Below are 21,931 nucleotides of genomic sequence, written 5' to 3'. Positions count from 1 at the left end.
TACATGCACACAAGAGACACCAAGATACAGCAGCACAGGTATTATGAAAAAAAGATGAGAAAACAAAACCGTTAAAAATGTTTAATGAAAATATGTTTGCCAAAAAGCTTCTTTTGAGATACAATACAGAAACAGAAGTTCACATATTAGCTCCTTAAGCCACACCTCTGACTATCTCCACATCTTTGGGATTCAGTCTCACCATGAGACCGCCAACACGAGGCTGTAAAGCACTCATCAGCTTTCACGGGGACCACTGCCATGTCTTATCACCCCCCTAGAATCACCCCTAGCTCTTTACAAGTGTCAACAGCACCGAACCCTTCAGAGCATCTTTTCAGCAGACTACGGTATCACCTTTTCCAACAGAAATCAAAAGCAGTATTTATCTCCACTGAATACAATAGGTACTACAACCTAGAGCTGCCGAATGATACCTCTGCTCTCCCACACATCTTGTCAACCCAAACGGTTTTCTATGACAAGATTTTTTTTTTGTACACCAGACAGAGATCTCTCAAAAGCCAATCAGAAATCATGAAACAAATTCACAACAAAAAATAAGTTATAGCCAAAAGCCTCACTGCCTTCTGTTTCAAACACAAGGAACATTCCTTCAATTCGGCATCATTTAGCATTGACAGATGGAAGCACATACCTACAAAAATCATACCCTTCCCAGAGCAGTGAATGAGAACTGCCCTATACAACAATGTTAGTCATATTATTAAATATCAATAAATAGGAATAAATTATATAAAAACAGTATACTAATAAATACTGCTGGGCTGGAAAGTACCTTGAGATTTATTAATGATGGCAGGATGAAAACCCATAGAAAAGAACTGCATGAAATACAAACGGTTACTGTATTATAAACAATACCATTCTTAGTACTACAATTGCATTTGTGAAAGTGAAGTATTTATGTATGTGTATGTATATATGTATACTTTCTTTTTTTTTTTAAATTAGAGACACAATTTATTTTTTCTCCAGTGTTTGAAGTGCTACTGGTTGTAATCCCATTTAGTAACTATAAAACTCTGAAATATATATCATTTGGGTAAAGTCAGCCTGGATACCAGGATGTATGGCTCTTTTTGCCATTTTTTTGTGGGAAATACCAGAAGCAAGAAAAGTGAGAACTCCAACATTTTCTAGCTTTTCAGCTACTCAAAGAGTCGCAAATTGAATTAATAAAGTTTTCACAGAACACAAACTTCCATGTTTTATTCATACCAGAACTCACAAGAAAAACATGATTATAGAAATGTTTGGAAGCCAAAACATCTTAAGATCATTATTTCTCACATATTCTGACTCAGAAGGCTTTATCATTTCCATCTACAGGTCTTGCATTTCATCCTTGTCTTTATCCTTCTCCTTTATCCTACAATTTTTTTCTGATCCCACATTTCTAAATAGAAAAGGAATGATGCAGAGGAAGCTGAATGAGAATTTCTGCATCAGTAATGATACAGAACCATAGAATTAGATGGCCACATCAGAACTTGAATGCCAAATTTTAACTATACCTGGACAGTAACCATGACAGACCAAAATCAACGGCACTGCTAGGGCTCACAGGGTTAATATAAGGTATTTAACTTACAAAGTTACATGTCATAATTTCTTTCAAACCACTTTGTGATTTTCAAAGGCAAAGCAGCTGCTCTCTCCTATCTTCTTTCAGAATTGTCCTTCTTGAATCTGGATGAGAGGTCACCAGACCAAGGAATAACAGGCAATTCTACCTGAGGTCGAAGGTTGCTCTTATTCCACTAGCAAGTAACAGTAAAAGAGAAATCTTCCAGGGGAATGGAATCATCTGTGTGTGCTGCAACATGGAAATGACTTCTCAAGCAGATGATAGGGAAATACACAAAAGTAGCAAAGAAAAGGCAGTATCTTAGAGAAAAATGGTGGCTTACACCAAGCTTAGCAGTCATCGCTACTATGGGTTTGATATTGTATATCGAAGTTTCCAAAGTAGTTTTTTCCTAGAATTCACGATACACAGCTGGAACAATTTTACTCCTTTTTATACAATATCCTTTTCTCCCCATGTGATCTGATTCTTATAAAGTGAACGAATACATGTGCAGTGAAGGATTAACACATCACTGATTTTTTTTCCCTCTTTAAATAATTCTGTGTAGGGAACACAATTTATTGGTATAAAGTAGGATTTATGGTAATATATTTCCTCTTCAAGACATAAATAAGAGTTCTTAATAGTTTTCTGTAATTCATTTTCATATAGTACCACATTCTCATACATTTACTAGCATAATGCATCTGCTAGAATAGCAATTGCATACTCTGAACACTATTTTAAAAACTCTTCAATACCAACAATCTGCTAGAAATATTGTTATCCCTCTTCTTCCACAATTCACTGTCTACTTCTTGCAGCCTTTTATCTTCCTACTGTATATGCTGGATTTTACAAAAATTAAAAAACCAAACAAAACAAAACAAAAAAAATCCCCACAAAACAGAAATGTACAAGGTTTCAAAGAATATGAAAGCTATCAAGCTAGAAAAGTAGAATGTTATACTGAAATAATTATATGAAAATTTACAGAAGGCTACAGGTCTTTATTTTTCAACATTTCCTACAGGTCTTTATTTTTCAACATTTCCCCTTACTGCATGTTGTATTGCCTTCATTTTCTGAGAAGTTAACTTTTCAGTCTCTGGTGGTGATAATTAGAATACGAACGGCACATATGTCTGTTTTTTTTAATGTGGACAGAAATTATGTAATTATTCAAATTATATCAGAATTCATATTCAGAAAATTCCAGCTCAATGGATAGTCTCACACAGGAGATAAACATCCGCAAGTACAGGTGGAGTTCAGAAGGCCTACCTAAGGTAGAAGTTATTTTTCTAGTGCTTTCCATGTAGGAGTTGCATAAATGTTCCAAAATACAGAAACAGACATACACATACATATGCACGTATAAAAGTTATTGTCAGTGTATAAGTTACTACTATCCTGAGACCGAAATAATTTATGTAACATCTGTTTTCATTTTTTTTCTAATTTTTTCTAATTAACATGCATATTTAACGCATAAATGCTCAGACCACCTATTTTTCTGCTGATTTTGTCCCTTTCCTAAGTCATGTGTTCCTGTGGGGTGCTCAGCATAGATGAAGCATTAAATTTGGTTGGAGGAATAGTGGATGAACAGTAAACAAAATATTTCAGACTATCCAAAAGAAGTATGCTAAGAAAATAATCTAAAAGATCTGCTACAATGGTTTATAGCATAAAAAAAGGGATGCCCCAAAGACAGAGTCTTCTGTTCATGCATCAAATGTGTAATGGGAGTGACTCCTCATCTCTGCCCAAAATATTAAGTCAAAAGTTTATCTCCAAACTTTCAGCATCTCTGCTTTTAGCCTGTATATAAGAGCAGGGAGTAAAACTCTGAGCTGGTGCAAATCAAATTTTAGTGACGTAAATTGTCACATTTGTGTTTTTTTTCATTTCTCATTGCCAGTGCTTAAAATATTCACTCGATGCTAGATGTTACAAAGCACTGATGGAAAGTCAAATGTATCAGAAACAGATCTAAACCCATAGTAAATGTTCCTATTACATTGTGTTCTTCACCCACTATAACATTGTTAAATTTAAGTTAAAAATCTAAAATAGTGAGGAGAAAATAAAGTCAGGTGAGTGGAAAGAATCTATCCTTTACATTTACAGAAATAGGGGGGAAATAGTGTTTATACAATTGATTTCTTCCTTAATAGGCCTTAGAACTCTGAATATGTTTTAGTCCATCTTTCTTCTACCATGTTATCATATAAGCACAGAATCATTTAAGTTAGAAAAGGCCTTTAAGGTCATCAGTCCAACCATTAACCCAGGACTGACAGTCCACCACTAAACCATGCTTCTACGCCCCACGATCTTGTCACTACAAATCTAAACCGCAGAACAAGAAAAGCACATGCCATCCATTTCTGTCTATACTCTGCATAAGCACTGGTTTTGCTGAACATCATCTATGTTTGTGTGAATTTAAAATCCATAATGCAATTCAAAACAGAAGAAGAGGTGGGGAGGGAAGCGGGAGGCTCAGTTCTGGTACCTGTCAGATCTTTCTTGTTTCGCTGTTCATGGCAGAAGCCTACTCATCCCTACGGACAGTATGGCCTCCCTGTCCAAGCCTAAACAAACCCATTTGTGTCAATCTGGGCCTGAAAGTCTCTCATGCCTAAAAGTTCAGATATTCCTGAGTCATCCCATTTTAGCCGTTATGAAGAGACACATATTCCTCATTTGCGAGCTCACCACTAAGAAAAGACATGATCTATGCCTATCACTCTTAGCTTTAACTGTCTTCTCTCAGCACCTTCTCCCTACAGGTTTCATGAGGTGCAAAGCTAGAAGGGCAGCCACATTCCCCATACAGTCCGAGTACACCATTGAGTAGTAAGTGATCCTACAAGGAGCCCTGAAAGGTGGTGCATCTCCCACGTCAGTTAAAGGCAGGAAGCATCTCTCTTTCTTCTCTTTAGCCCCTTTGCAACATACATATTTTAAAATAGTAACCTTCTCAGTTGCTATGAAAGAGAACAATCTGTCTATATGGTCCCCAAACCAGAAGCTGGACATGTTACATTTCTTTTGAACACCCTTAAAAAATATTCAACCTTGAGTTGAAATAGGGATCCTCTCAGAATATAATAAAACCTAGAAATATGAACTCTCCATTCATATCTGAATAGCAATTTGACACATTTTAATATCACAACTAAACCAAAGTTCACCTGATGAATATATAAATACTGTCATTTCATGACTACAGTTACTACAGTTGGGGTGGACTCCAATGAAACTGAATCCTGGGTCTTTGCCCGTATTTACAAGGAAGAGTTTAGCAGCTTACATCCTGTGAGCAAAGTGGACATTTCATACAGCCAAAATCTCTGCAATACTCATATTTCTTCAGCATTCTGTTGATATCCTCCAAACTGAAGCACTCTGAAGCTTCTTTGAGCTTTCTATCCGTTTTTCTTTACCTTTGCCTGTTTTAAACACAAAGAATGTTACCAACTTGAATCCTTACAAATGTAGACTTGTAAGAAGTGTAAACTTGATCATCATCAAAATCAACACGTCAAAAATAAACATTAATCCTCACAGTCTTGCCCCTGTTACAAAGCATCCCCTTTCTGCAAACTCCTCTTTTGGCTGGCCAGATTGCCTCTTTAGTAGCAATGCTAATGGAGCCGGTGGATAGCTTCTTCACCAGCCTCAAAGGCCTCGTCCTCCCTTTCTGCTCCTCTGGTCCTGCTCCTCTCTGGGAAAAGACTTGACCAGCAAGCTCCTCTTTCTCAGATGAAAAAGACAGGATATGACCCCCTTTGCTTGCCTGAGTTAGACAAAATTTGCAAGGTTTTATGAACTAGTTGATGCCTTGTAGCATCCCTGAAAATTCCTCTGGCCTGTATTTGAACTGCAAGTTACAGGAAAAGGTCTTCAGTAAAGATTTTCTCAGATGCCACACAAGTATCATTGCACCACTGCAACTTTTTTTACATCTTAAGTCAATACTTTCACTATAAATTAAAGTGGCATTACTATGGTCACCATCAATGAAACTACCAAAACAAAGTCTGTAGCTCTGCAGTTTTTCCTCAGAATTGAGTGCAGAATTGCATCCCCTTGAACACAATCTTTTCAGGGAAAAAACAGGAGGGGAAGATGGCACTATATAACATGGCTTAATGTTGAGTTAGAGGAACCTCTAATAGCTTCCATGTAAGCTCTACTTGAGATTCTGTATTAAAAAGAAAAAAAAGCGTCTTTAGCACTTGTGCATTACATTTTGCCAATAAAATCGGAACTAAAACTTTATTAGCTTTGAAAAGATCTGAATTATTCTACTGTTACCATGAAAGCATCTTAACTCTTGCAGGTGAGTCAACACTCACTGTTCCCATTGTGCTTATAATTAATACTAACCTACATATTAAATAAAAAGGTATACTGAAGATAGCTTCCTAGAAACGTCACTGACTTTTCCCTTTGCCAAATCCAGCAGCCCAGAAACACATGTTCACAAAAAATGCAAACGTAAGTGTTTCAAAACAATTTAGCATGTTGCTAATAAGAGAGAATGGGGTCAACAAGACATCCTTCAATATGTGGCTACAGTGTAACATCTCTTGTACATAATTTTGTTTATAAGCACTTCTCACCTTTGTTAAGCTCTCTGCAGTGCAGAACAGCAATTGACTACTACGTCCTGTAGGTAAAAGCACTGTGATACCCCTTGCATAAACTAATATAGCTACATTACAGAAACACAATTTTCATCAACAGAGAATCAACTCCCAACTAACAATTTGTATCTTATTAAGAAATTTCTGACTATGAATTTGACGTAATTTTCTCTGTCAGTTACATTTATAACCCTCAGGTTAGACCTCTGAGGATAACTGCACATTAACAAAGGGCTGAAAAACCTTTGGTTTTGCTAGTGCTAGCATTGTCTGCAAGCTCAACAAATCACTGCATCCATTTACCTAGTTAAGAATGCCTTTGCAAGCAGCTGGAAAAGGTGGTCAAAACTGTTACAGAAGGTTTTTTATGGAAATAAGGTTACATGCTTACAAACTGTAGGACCAGTCTACAAAATATTTGCACATACAAAATATCTGTAAAGTTAAATTCAGTTTCCAAAGTGTATCAGTTGCATGAGTGCATACCAAGATTCACGAATATCAGGTTAAAAGTCACCAATCTACTTTGACTATATTCAGTATCTTAACAAAGAGCTATCATCCCATCTTTTTGCTACATCTTCATGCAGAGATTGAAACTGCACCACAGAGCACCGATTACAGAAAAAGGATCACATCTTCCAAACTAGTATTACGCTTCATCAAGACTTGACTCAACTTTTGGTCACTGTGCAGTTGGTGTATATTAGGTTTGCAAATCGATATGTGAAGGCTGTGCATTTAATACTGAATACATGACTGCTTGGTCAGGGAATCAAACAGATTCACCAGTGTAAAGATATGAGAACCTGCTTTAATAAGCTTTGTATGTTTCCAGCTTTTAAAGTGTTGTTAGCATCTGTTTACCTTACCAGGTGTTTGAAGTAGTCTTAGATGTACAAATAAAAGAAGGCCTGAACAAAACGTTCACCCTGTAACTACAGACTTTTGAAACCTCTGAGAAAGGTACTAAGATCAGCAGAGGAAAAATCACTCTTTTCCAACGACTGTCTTCATTCCTTTCTACCTTCTCTCCACATTCACCTAAATTTCTTAAGGACTTGCAAGGAAAAGGGCCAACACATTTGGCCCCCTGAGTCTCAGGCACCTAAAGGACTGCTTATAGAACCTTGTAGGTCTTTCTTTCCTAGGAGCACGGTTCTTCCTGCTGGGGATAGTAAGCTTGCTATAAGCATCACCATCTTTCTGGTGACTCCAAATCCTCCGTAACAGCCAGGTCAGGTTGGAGATTCTTCTGCCTTCCTCAGCAAATCAGAAACTCACTGGATTTAAGCTGTGTAAACTTCACCTTCTCAGATTACCTGTGGTACAAAAGGTACCAAAGGAGACCTAATTCTTAAATAAATCAGAACAGAAACAGACTACAAAAAGCCCTTCTCTGAGAAAGATGGGGAATAGGTCTGTAGCTTTTAATGTTCAGTCCTTTCAGTTGTGAGGAGTAGGAGAAGGATCATAAACTTGATGCCAGTAATGATGCTGAGGAGGAAAAGAAAGTCAAGCAGATTCTCTGTGATGCCACATTCATATGGGAGTGATGACCCACATTGAGCACACTACTGTCAGGTAGCTGATGGATTAACTAATTGTTATTGTCAGAATTTTTTGTTTTCCCAAATTCCACTTTTCAAAATTAATTAATTGAAAACAATTAACTAATGCTTCTGATACACTAAACATCTTCAACCTTGACTCAACTGACAAATTTGTTCTCTGCCTGACGTATTTTCAAAGCACATCAACAAAGAGGTAATAAAAACTTTGAATGTACATGGGAATGATCTCTTCCAGTGGCAGATTTTAAGTAAAAATGGATGGACATGGCCATCTCGATCGTAACACCAAGTAAAAGTGGATGAATGTGGCCATCTTGATCACAAAACCATGCGGAAAAATACCACTGTTAGTTTGTTCAAAATCTCTGAAGCGTCTATCAAAATATGGTCACATTCTGTGAAAGAACACATGTATACAAGTTACTGAAAAGCATGACAATACCAGCAGTTGGAACGACAAAACACAAACATGTTCAAGTGGTGTGTAACACCATCTCTTTTAAGAGATACTGTCCAAAGCTTTGTTTACTATCATGCCTGCCTTTGACCTCCACAACATGACAGAAATACTTTCGCTCTTTTACTTTCTCCACGACTATCAAAAGGAAATGAGACTGCATTTCCTTTTCTGTGTTCTGTCCTGTCCTGACAAATACTCCGGATTGTAAGAGGGTCACTAATTCAGCCCAGCTTCTTGGTGAGCTGACTTATTGAAAGACTGCATTGGTAAGCTGCAGGTTCCCAAAAAGCATATACAAAGCTAGCATCTTTACAATGATTTACTGAAAGCAGCAGCTCGTTTTAATAAAACCATCCCAAAACATAAAATTGATTGAACCAACTGCTGTGCAGGGCATACACAACAGCTGATCAAAATCATTCAAGATTTTTATTCCTAGAATATCTCCAGAGCTTGTAGAGTTTTTCCTACTTTATTACTTCAGTTCTGATACACAACTCACTTAGGCAAGAAGAAAAATTAAGGCTGACTGATATTTGTTCTGATATTTTTAACCAGAAATTTAGATAAACTCAAAAGAATCTTACACGTGAAAAATCAAAATTAAAGCCAAATATACTTGATAATCACCAGCAGTTTTCATAATGTAAATACTATTATCTTCCCAATTATCACTTTTCAAATGATATAGCATGCCTTGACTAATTGTATCCCGGAGAAGCTCCACAACACACCATACAGATTACTCCAAAAGGCACAACATTTCTTATATTAAAAAAAAAAGTTTTAATGGGTAGATTTATAATGGCATTTTAATATAAAAAAGAACACTGTGCTTTAAAAAAGGCAGTAAAACCTGAAAACTTTTTCCAAACTGAAAAGATATAATTGCTACCTTTACTTTCCTTACACAAAATATCATCAATAAGAGTTTATCTATTTTGTTGAGCATAACAAAAAGTTCACCTTTTCAGACGGTGCTACATGAAGCTTTGCTTGCCTTTTACAGAGTAAAGTAATTTTATGGTATTGTGTCACAATGAAGGACAAAGATAAGCCAACTGTTTAGATTCCTCTCCTTTATGTTGTGGCTTTGATCACTAACAATGCTGTGTGAACAGCCAACAGAAGGCTGACATTTCATAAAATATGCAGTGATAAAAACTAATACTGTAGCATCTGGGAGCGATATATAAAATGCAGAAATACACCTAATAACTATGATCTTAAATTACAAGTTACTAAAAGCTAAATAAGCAGCATACCTAAAAGAAAGAAAAAGATTAAGGCAGGATTTTCGTGCTTCTAGTCCTAAAAACAAATTTTAAAAAATTAATCCAAGATATACTATCTATTATTCTTAACAATTCCCTTTGATCTTAAAAGCAGCGTTGTAGAACAATGCTTTTTTGCTGTATCATTAGGTATCAGCAAAAGCTAAACACAATATAAGCCTTCTTTATCCTGTATTAATGCTCTAATGCTCTGTGAAGTCCCCTTTATTGTCTCTTTTAAAATATCAATAACACAAAATACATATAAAACCCAGTGACTGACTCTTCACTGTTGTGGAAAAAGCTGAAGCTCTGTGATGACCAAAATAAGTAAAAATCCTTCCAATAAACTACATAAATTAAGTAAATCTCAGAGCAGATATTACATTGTTTTCATTTATTTACCTTAAGAACATTAAGAACATACAAGACAGGCCACATACAACGAAGGATTACGTCCTAGAAAGTAGTGAATCCCTGAAGAACTTACAAGTCATAGTAAATAACCGATTGCTTTCTTTGCTCTTACTATGTTGCTGTAGCTAAGAAGCTAAAAACAATTCCTGGGTGCATTACAGGGAAATACATGGTAGTACTAAGGACCTGAAATTATCTCCACATATGGCATCACTGCAACGCTATAATCAGGCCTACTATCTTTAATTTAAAAGAGAGTTGAAATGAAAAGGACCCCAAAAGAAGTTACAAGAACTACAATCAGGAATACCTTCTTGTTATTATGTGTATGTGAGAGAGAAGACACAAGATCAGTACATTTCGTTCATTTATGAGATTAGAAATGATTTGATTGAGATCTACAACTTACTACATGTGGAAAAGATGTAATAGCCAATAACTTTCTAACGAAGCACAGAAAAGGACAGTAAGACAGTTACTGAAAAACAAAATCAGACAAATTTTGTCTGGAAATACACCACCTTCATTATTCCATATTAGCTAGGGACATAACGCATCTCCTTTTGTATCTTAAATATCAAGCTAAAGGTGAAGTAATGATTTTGATTTTTCAAAAAATAATTAAATCTTTACCTTGTATTATGTCAAAGACGGAATGACTAAATAACCAAAATGATCTCTCCTGCACTGAAAGCAGTTTAATATTAAAGAAACTGCAATACATAATTAACTTTAAAGGACCGTTTTACAGATAAACTATGTTCTCATTTATGATTCCATGGGTCATACTTTTCTCCAATTACACTCAATATGAAAAAACTACTTTATCTAACATAATTTCAAAATAATTTTAGGAAAGGGTGCAAGTCTATTATCTATATTTACGAGAATACATCATCAAGAAACAAAAGAGTGAACTATGTGGTGCAATAGGTTAATCAACTACTGGTCATCCACAGGTCTATGTAAACGTTAATATGAAGCTGAAACAAACAAAACAAAAAAAAAAAAAAAACAAAACAAAACACAAAGCTAAAGTAATTGGCCCAAATCATCTGAATATGATGGTTCAACACCTGCTTATGACGTAGATGGTAGAACCTTCTCAGCACAGTTATGAGGTCAAGGAAAATGTAGCAAACCCAGCCTTTCAGTATCAGGCCTTCGTTTAGTGGCAGGGGAGAAGGAATCATGTACCAGATGAAAAACAACGCAAAAGAAAATCTATATTTGGTGCGTGAAGAACTGAAAAGCATATTTTCTGTCTGAAAAACCCGTAACAGTTTAAGTACGTGGGAGGCAATTGTCCTTGTGCTTATAATTAGATCCGAATTTGGGGATTTCACTGCTTAATGCACACCCACCCGCCTGTTATTCTTACAATGTTCTTGTATGTCACTTAATGGAGATGAATACTCTTTTCCCACCTCATATTTACATCAAGGCTATTTAATTTTTTTAGGCCGCTATAACAGGTTAAATGGCATTCTTAACATCACTCTTCATCTCCCACTGGACAACAAATGGCATTATAAGACTGAGAATAGATGAAGGCATATTTACATTCATAATGTTCTTGACTATAACATTTATGTAAATTATAATTTTACATTTGCAAATACCATAATTCTCAGTTTCAATGAATACTTCACTACTCTTTTATCATTAACTTCCTATGTACATTACTTGGAGAGAAAACACCAATGCAAAATAAAGAAACAAAGCGCCCTGATCAGAGAGGTACAGATCTTCTGTAAAAGGAAAAAATATTTTGCTTCTAGATTGATTTTACCTCTGTATAGACAAGGTGTTGGACTACACCTGACCGCTCATTCAGAGTGCATAAAACCTACAGGTTTCTAAGAAGGTAACAACCCCCAAATTTCCAAGAGGCTTATATTTTAACCCCAACAAAATCAAACAACTTTATTGCTGATGAAAATTATTTTTTCCCCATCTGTATAAATAATATTTTTTCTATTCATTGATAAATGCAATTAATGCTGACTATGCTAATTATAGAACTGCATGTAGAGTTTGGAAACGTGTTTACAGATGTTACACAAGAACAGAAAGACTCCAAAATATCAAATTTCATTAACTAAGCTATTGCTCCACCAAATGGATAGAATGTTTTTTCAAGATCCTCAGAGTGGAAAATTAACTTTTCAGTTAAGAAGAATATTCACCTCTCATATTAACACATATACACTTACACACAAAACCTGTGTATTTCTATGTACACTTTGTTGGAATTTTTCTGTGATGGTCAGCTAAGTATTTCCTTTGATCTTTTAAAAATCTAATTAAAAAAAATCTATGCTTCCAGAATGAAAAACTGTCAAAACAAAGAGGTCCAATACCCTGACTTATTTTGAAATGAGGAAATTTTTTGGTAAGAGCTTAGTAAGTTTTGGTAAGAGCTTGGTATGATATTTTTAGAATGTAAATGCAAATACATGCAATGGAACAGCTCTCAGACTACCACAGTCTCAGATACATGTTACTCACCTTAAGGAAGCAATATCAGACATGTAAGACAAGTCAGGTCAGTCCTGTGTATAATGAAATTGCTGATTATGTATGTCGTTTTTCAAGTTACTCAACGTGTAATCTTTAGAAGACTCAACTTCAAATGCAAAGACTGTGTATACACTCAAAGAGAAACTCTTTAAAAGAACAGTGACTTTTCTGGTCACTCTTATCTTTGTGCCAGGTAATACAAATAAATCTAAAAAGGACTTCAAGTTGATGTTCCAGTTTGGCAAGTGGGGTGTGTATGGACTCGGACGATGACCCAAACCACCAAATCATCTGTTCCATTAAGTATCACTTCCCTTTCCACAGTTACTACAAGCAATTTATTTCCTGTGTAAAGTACTAAATTTCCTAAGTTTCTGCTGAATGCCTGGCAAAAGGGAAATCAGCAGGGGTATCACTGATGCATCAGTCTGAATTATGGCTACCAAACTGGAATCTCTTCCTCTTAGCACAATACAAATATTGTAAAAAGGGACAGCTACTCTGTGGGACTTTTAACAGCCAAACCTTCAGGGACATTGAGAAGATCTTCCCAAACTCACAGAGTTTATTTGTACAGGGAACAGCGAAACCAATCTAATACCACTCCCTAATATTTGCTGCAGGGAAAATACTCAAACCTTAAACTAACCTCATTGTTAATTACAAAAAATTAAAACAGTCACAAGAAACAAGATGCTGAAAACTATTTGAATACTGAATAAGTCTTCTTACATGCAGCCACAACTCTTCAAAGAAACTTGCACATGAATTCTGATTTCAGGTTCCTGCATTTTAATTGTGTTCACTAATGATATATTCGAGGAAGCAATATATCAGAAAAGTGTCAGAAAAGTTACAAAAGCTACATTAGCCAAATTTTCTTTTCAAAGAATCTAGGAACAAAAGGCAGATCCCTGTGTAGAGTAATAATGTCATCAATGAAGAAATCTACTGAATATTAAAACTTTCTTTCTTATATGAAATACATAATACTTTTTGTGATGTATTATAATACATTATCTTTTGGAATGAGAAAAAAGATTTTGCATAAGAATGGTTTTATATTTATGTTAGTCTATTACTTATCTTTGCTAAAAACTAAACATTAAAGTAAAACAAAAACCGTGATTGTTTCCCAAAAAATGCTACAAATCCATGTAGCTTTCATAACTACATTTTTCATGCACAAATTCATTCAACATTTTCACCTCATTCATCAAAATGCATTTAATATGTGAAATGAACATAGATACACGATTAGTTGGTCACTAATCACCTAGCTGGTCACTATTCATCCAGAGCAAATTTTCACACTATAAAATATCCTCAACTGGAGCACCAAATCCTGATTAGACATAGCTAGATACTGATTTACTACTTAAGCATTTAGCTGTTTCCTTTGCTTTTGTCAAAACATACTTTTTACAAAGCAAATGCCTTTTTAAGTCTTGAAGCCAAAATCCCGCTGTATGAATTTTCTGTTAAAATGAACAACAACAAAAAAAACCCCAAATCACTCTACTAAATTCCTGTTAATTTCAAGTACTTATGTTCATACAGAGAAAACTCAGTCTGAAAATTTAGAAAAGTACTCCTGTATTTGCTTTAAGTTATATACTTTCCAAAGTCTGAGTCTAAATGACCAAGAAGAAACAGTACAATCTGTGCTTTTAAGAGCAATGTGTAATTAAGGTTTCCCCACCCTTTACTCAGGGAAGAAATACTGTTGCTTCTGGATTTTGAATTCATTAAAATCACTTTCCTGTCAGACGGCAAAAGTGTCTCCAAGGAAGAGTGTCTTTTTGTTGTTACATTTTATAGGAAGAAACATTCACCTAGAAAGAAGAACATTTCCTTCCTTTTCTACTCTCTACACCCCTCCGCCAAATATTTACATGAGAATGGCAGTTTCTTCTTGGCTCCCACTATAGAGTGTATTTCTGGGATTTTAAAATAATCTAGATTAATATGCCAAGATAATGTCTGAACATTTATAATATAGAGAAATCCTTGCAACTGATCTACAACTCCCTTGCAGACAACGAGAAATAAGGCCATTTTCAAGACACAAGTAATCTGATCGTGCTTTCATATGACCTCAATATTGCAAGGCATGCATGGTCCTGAACAACAGTAATAAAGTAACATTCACCCATTTCTCCTAAATCTAGTTCAACCATTTGTACCAGAATCTTAGTAAATTAATTCTTATTAGAAAAGATCTTACAGGACACATAACATTGAGAAAACTACTGCAAAGCTTGGTGGTGAGATTTTAATCCTCCTTTAAAAAATGTAAACTGTAGAAACTTTATGTTCTTAAATAAAGTGTTTAATATGAAGTCATATACTGTACATCACTGAATGCAACCTTGAATAACACCGCACGAAGTTGCTTAGAAAGTTGTGAGTTTCACATAAAAGTTTGACATTAATTTATTTAAATACAATAGAGCACTGATCATAAAGAATAACTTCTGACCATCACGGCTCCTATTACCTTAAAGAAATGTATAAAGTTATATATTTAATATACATGTTCATTGAATAAATAGCACTAAGCAATGTGCGGACCATTTTAAATTAGTAGGCAGTTGGTCACCACCATCATTTTAATTTGGCTTTATTCATCTGCTCTTTACCTAGTTACAAACGCTGACCAGTCACAACTGAGAAATGCTGCTACTTGCATCGGAGATATAGTCCCTAACACTGGACTCCAACTGCACATGGTTGGCATCTACACTGGTACTTGTCAGTATCATTCAGTATACATTCAGATCAATATAACTTCAGAGTGAAAGGCACCAAAATTCTGTGAACTTCCTTAAGAATTTGTTCTAGATGCAATGCATTCTGTAAGTCCCACAGTATTTCTTGAGGAGGTGGAAAAGGAAACAAAAGTGAGCCAAGGATAGCCATGAAATAGTATTCCTTCCCCTTCAAAGGAAGTTGCAGCAAATTTTTAAGAGATTTTTTTCCTTTAAAACTTTACTGAAACATTATCACAGCTCTGAGCATACCAGAGACAACTGTCCGTGACGGTCACATCTATGGTAAGAGGATCACTTCAAATGAACCAAAATATCATTATAGCATCTTTTTAAATATCTACCACTGGCAACCTAACAGTTTCTCCCCTCCATGGCTTTCTTCATGCAGAAATAGTTAAGGCTGAAACTCTTAATCCTTTAAGAAAAACTTTAAAAGATTCTTATGTATCAAATTGTGATTAGCATTTAGGATCACCTAAGTTAGCAGTCATCTCTTACTGAAAAAAAACCCCCACAAATAAAAGTCTTCTGACCAGGCTCAAGCAATACCACTTGCTACCACCGTGATACTTCCGAATTTTGAAGGTCAACAAAATGCAGAAAAGAGGGCATATAATGAAACTATGTAAGAGACACACATAACAGTAAGCAGGTAACAACAAAGGCAAGAAGTTGCTGTCCTCAAGTAGAATCATAGACTGGTTTGGGTTGGAAAGGACCTCTTAAGATCACCCAGTTCAACCCCCTGCTATGGACAGGAGACACATCTTCCACCAGACCAGGTTGCTCAAAGCCCCATGCAACCTGGCATTGAACACTTCCAGGGATGGGGCATCCACAGCTTCTCTGGCAACCTGCTCCAGTGTCTCACCAGCCTTACTGTAAAGAACTTCTTCCTTACATCTCATCTAAAGCTGCCCTCTTTCAGTTTAAAACTAACGCCCTAAATCCCTACAGGCCCTGGTGAAAAGTCTTTACGTTTCTCATAAGCCCCCTTTAAGTGCTGAAAGACAACAGCAAGGTCTTCCTTAGCACTGGGATTTCCAACTAGCAAGGCTGGTTTCCTGGTTACAATGGAAATGAACTATAAAGCAGGCACCAAGTACAATGAAAAAAGCTCTGCCAGAGCTGGCCGGGCTCTGTGCAATGCCAGCTTCAGAGCCACGCTGCCCAAAATGGGGCTCAGGAGGCAAATGGGGCAGCCTGCCAAGGGGCAGGGGCAAGGCAGATGCAGCAGACAAAAAGCGCTGCCAGAGGCAACTTGAACTAACAAAGATGTGAAACAGTACCAATTTTGTCAAGTGAGGACCAGCTACATAAAGCGGATAAATCCTGACATGGTACCAACAGAGAATAAAAGATGTCTGAAGAGAGAGGGCTACTAACACATAGCAGTGCTAATCCTCACCAGGAGGATCTAACAGCTACTCAAAATAAAGCTATAAGAATTACTAGTCCTAAGGTGGTGTGTACCCTTGCTGGGAACGGATATAACTTGGTTTTAGTGCTTTACAAAATAACTCTTAATCCTGGACTTGTTCTTCCATCCTTTGAAGCTGCATGGCCTGCAAATGTTGCTACATCTGACAAAAAAGTCCGTAGCTTATGGATATTTCTCTCTATAGCCAATATCTGCCATCCAGCCATAAATTAAACATGGGTGCATGGACCACCCACACTGTAGGAACAGCAACAGCAGAAACACTGCAATGAGTGTGTGTTGGGTTTTTTTTTCCTGAAAGACTTAAAATGTTCTGCTCATCCAGAGGTGTGACGACCTTTGTGAGCTGTGTAGCAGTGAGTGCAACAAATGGGTCATTTAGTTGCTCCAGAAACCACAGAATACTGTAGTATTTAAGAAAAGATACCATCTGTAACAAGATTGCACCTCACCGGTGCTTTAGAAACTGATACAGAAGCTTCTTCGAATTTAAAGGAAGTAACTGACAAATTATAAAATGCCACCTATTCTAAAGCCTGTAAGAAAGCATCTAAAAATCACGAAGATTTCTTTGTAGAAAGTATGTATTTCAAATTATAACTACTTTCTGCAGTATTTGAGATATTTCCTCTGAAAAATACACTTCATGTTTCCTGATGTTTCATAACTCAGTTTAGAAAATGAAGACTTTAGACCTAGAATGTAAGCCAACAACTATCCACTATTATATGAGATTTAATTACTGCTTAAGTCAAAACTGTGCTTAAAGCTATATAGTACTTCAGTTTCCTTATAAAACTTTCCAGTAGTGAAACTTGTTTGGCCAGTTTCATTATTATGTCAACATAAAAAATCTGAAAGGCATGAAATTGGAAAGTGTTAAATGAAACCAATCTTGGAGAAGATTGGAATACTTTCAAGCACAGGGAAATACAGGGAAGCAAGTAACTGGCATTTACAAATATTTTGCCTCCAGATAAATTATTTGTTTTAAATATAGGTTTAAAAAATTCCGAATAATAAGCAAAACAGTTGAAATGAGCATTATCACTTTCCCACCAAAAAATTCTTAATACAGTTTAATTCAGAGTCTGAAAAATCTACAACATATCAGTCCTGAAACAACTGTGTCAAGCTTACTATGAAGCAAGCACATGGTCATATAATTTTAAAACGATTATACATGTCTGAAACACTAGGGTTCCTCAAAAACATCAGCTCCAACGTTATTTTCTAAAGCAATATTCATGGCTTTCCTTAATGAAATTTGTATTTTCTTGTTTTCTGTGAAGAGCTTTAAAAGACAGAATGTAAAGGACAGAGGAGAGTCACCGTTCCACAAAGAGGGGATAGGGAAAGAAAACAGGTGCATTTTGGCCATTTATTTTAATCACGAAGACAGAGCAGGCAATTTCATTTTTCCTTCTTCCTTTCTCATTTTCCCTCAGCAGCCAACAAGAAGCAACAGATCTATTGATTACATGCATACTACCTTATTGCATGGATAAGTAAAATCAAGAGATGAAATGGAAGGTAAGAGCAGCAGCCACAGCTTCAGGTTTGCAGCTCAGGTATCAAGAATTGCCTGTAGCCTGGTCTACCACTGAACAAGGATAATACCTACTCTGCAAATGAAAGATATCTGGCAGGTTACACGGAAACCCCAGCTGCCTGAAGCTAGTCTTCTTCACTGGTCTGAACGCTGCCTCCAACACTTGGACTGAAAGAGGAGGAAAGCATTACACTACTGAATTTGGCTCACTATGAACTCCCCGTGGGGTAAAAGCCAACTTCGTCAAAAGCCTTAATACTTAAAGATCTGCCAGGCTTGCTCATGAGTGCATAAATCTTAAATTAAATGTACATCAAGCTAACCAGAATATTCAAAAGCTGCTATAGCAATTTTCAACAACAATTTTTACCTAGTTTTTGGAAGACACGTATTCTCTAGGAATAGGAAAAAAAACCTACTCTAATTAGTTTTTCTAAGGAACAAAAGAAAAAGACATTCCCAAAATTATGTAGATCAGAACAATGAGTTCATTATATAATTTACTATAGGATTATTATGTCATGTTTTAATTTCACAAAGTGGGATGCAATGAAAAATAATCTTGATATAACATACAATACACAGTGTAAACACTTGAAAATGGTGAAATCGTATAACCAGACACACACACACAAAACCACCAAACCACCAGAAGTACAAATCTACTTCTCAACTCTTCCTAACAGTTCCAAAATTCAGGCACATATCCAGAAGAACTTTCTGCCCCATGTCTGGTCAGTAAAGAAATTGAGGTTAACCTTTAATTTTTAATGTCACCTGCAGCCAGTGACTGCTTTTTCTAATGCAAGTGACAGATAAACAGCAAAACACTCCCAAGATGATACACAAAGCACCACATACCATAAGTGCATTTTTATTTTTATACTAACTCAATTTCTCAAATGGATAACCAATGTTCCTACTAATTTACATTAAGAATTGAGTGAGGCATGAAAATTGTTCTGATGCATAGGCTCTATTTCTTTAATGTACTGCATAGTGTTCTCTACTTTATTGCAATGCTGGAGAAAGCTAACTACACTTAAAAGGTACAGAAACTATACATGCAAAACCACAAGCACATATATGTCTTTAAAAATCACTTCAGAAAGCGTTTGAAATTATCCAGAGCAGTATAAAGAAAAAATAACTAAAGTCACTGATGGAAGTCAGTAAAAGCAAAAAATTGTCCCTATTAAAATGAGTTTCCTGACCTTTCACCACTTGAACTAGTGTTTTTCTGTAGACCAATACTACTACTATAAATCTACATTGCTAGGATTTCAACTTCCTAATTCCTTTACACAATTCAATAGTATCACCTTAACATTTGCAAGGTAATTACAAACTAAGCAGAGGAAAAATGGCAAATTGAGGTAATATAATCTAGCTATTTAAGACAAAATTGGCAAGTCTTTAACAGCAAACACTGTATCATTACTAAACAACACTGCCATGTTGTTAATGTAAGGAGAAGTTTGAATTAGATAGTGAATTGCCCATCCAGGTCCAGACTTAGGGCATATTATGGGAGAAAGCAAAGAAAAGCTCCCACTGGCACGGTCTATGTTTCACCAGTTCTGTGGAAAGCAGACTTCAATACAATTATCCATCACTTTTAAAACCAAATACCACAGTCAATATTTTCACTTGTTTTTTAAAATTAATTGTAGTAAAGTAGGGAGAGAAGCACGTAAGTTTGTAAAATAAGATCTTTTTAAAGAGAAATGGCATTTAAAATAACATTTGGACAACTACAAGAAAAGACATCACATAATTTTTATCAATGCTAAATATGTAACTATGACGTTAATGAAATCAGGGAAAATCAGTTTGTTTGTTTTTTAAACATAGAAATAATAACTCACATAGTGGCAGATGCTCAAACACAGAGGAGACAGTTGTCCTTAGAATTATATTCTCCGTTCATTCAACAGTCAGGTAGCATTGGGTTAAGGCCCAGCCACCAGCAGCAACGAGGAAGCTGAAGTAGCAGTCCCAGTACAAGACTTCTGGAACCGACCTTTGGATGGAAAATAAAAATGCCTGATGAAAAAATGCTAAAAACATTTTTAATTTTTAGTTTGACCTAAATGCATTCAAGTAACCTAAGGCATCGGAGTTCTTCTGAAAATTTCCATATAACAAAAAGACAAATGACCAAAACTAGTGTTTTTTTCCAAGACAAATAACTATTTCACATAATCATGTAACAGGAGAGATGAAAGCAACGTAAGTCTTAACAACATGTAAGATAAGTTTCTAAGATGACGATAATGGTAGAGAGACACCTCTGCCAAATTGAGAATTCTGAAGATTTCTTCAGTATTCAACCTGAAATTTGCATCAACATGAAATTCTTGGCTATTGCTCAGGGTTATTTTAAACTCCTAGTGTAACTGAACTTCTTACAGACATGTATTGTGCAAATTTCAGTAACTTGATATTATCAAATTTATTTTCTATAAAGTGGTCAATTCATTATTAATAAGAACCAACAAATTGTTCAGGGTTCAATAACACACTACAGCTGGTTATAAAGGCACTAAAAATGTTCAAGCCTATGGTTCTAAGAAAAATTCCATCAACCGATAAGCCATCTATCTTTTAACTCTCTTTCAAATGTTTAAAAATGGAGTTGTAAATCCAGAAAAATATCTTTTCAAAAACATCTCCCTTTAAAACATGTTTATGCAGAATTTTTTCAACTACTGTGAGATAATTATTCACATAATGATGGGATAGACTATTTAAAAGTAATTTTTCCTAGTAAAAATACGCAAAGCTAATAGTGCTGAATTTGAAATAGCATCTTCCCTCTTTGAAAAGCTGGTACTTTACTCTGTTTCTGCAATGTTTCCATCAGAAAACCTAAGAACACAACCATCTAGACACAAAAAAAAGTCCTAGAAGACACTAATTTTGCAGGTAAGTGCTCAACTAGCTCCTGTAATCTGACTATTGTTGCCAAAACAAATTAAATTGCTTTTAGAAATAAACTATGAAAAACATACTCATTTTGAAGGAATAAATTTGAGGACACCTTTTTAAGAAATTAACCTAAATACAATTGTCTACACATAAGTTTATTAAACAGTTCCAACCAAATAGTGGGTGGTGGGGTTTTTTATTTGGATTACTACCCTAGTTGCAATATACTAGCATATAAATGTATTTTTATTCTAGAGCATACTTTGAGTTATTAAGCTTGGCATTAAATTTTGTAACAAGATGTAATATATCTAATTCAAGAGGGCTTAGAGTATTCCTGTATTACTTATTAATATGTTAAGTGAATGTTTGGACAATTGATTTCAACTAGGTTTTGTGACTAAAACATGTGACAAAACACAATTTTCAAATTACATAGTCCATTTGTCATAACTACTGCTCTTTCTGATTTCTATAGGTGTTAACGAATTAAGCAAAAAGAGCCTCACTGACTAAATAAGAACAGCCAATTCAGAATTTAAAAACAACCATCATATATACACAAGCCTTAGCAAAGTATCTGTACTGCTTTTCCTTGCTGTTCTGCTTTCCTAATTCTTTCTTTTGCTTTTTATACCCTCCTTCCTGCACTGTCCCCTTAAACAGACCATAGCCTGCAAATAAAGAACAGTGAAGATATATATTTGCAGAGGACTTACTACAGTGAGAC

General features: G+C 35.6%; 1 protein-coding gene across 6 annotated transcripts in view; it reads right to left on the bottom strand.

Annotated features, from left to right (window-relative positions):
• Window positions 1–21,931, bottom strand: part of TBC1D5 (TBC1 domain family member 5) — a 366,944-nt gene that overhangs the window by 276,012 nt on the left and 69,001 nt on the right. For 2 of the 6 annotated variants that reach the window (XM_080386450.1, XM_080386451.1), the window contains one exon: window positions 20,139–20,293. The exons of the other annotated variants lie outside the window; for them this stretch is intronic. The gene's annotated coding sequence lies outside the window, so the exon portion shown is untranslated. The remainder of the gene's footprint in view (window positions 1–20,138; window positions 20,294–21,931) is intronic. 6 annotated transcript variants of the gene reach the window in all.

Source organism: Falco punctatus (genome assembly GCF_963210335.1).
Source record: "Falco punctatus genome assembly, chromosome: 4".
NCBI lineage: Eukaryota > Metazoa > Chordata > Aves > Falconiformes > Falconidae > Falco > Falco punctatus.
Note: the sequence above shows the minus strand (reverse complement) of the source record. Positions and strands in the feature narration are given on the sequence as shown.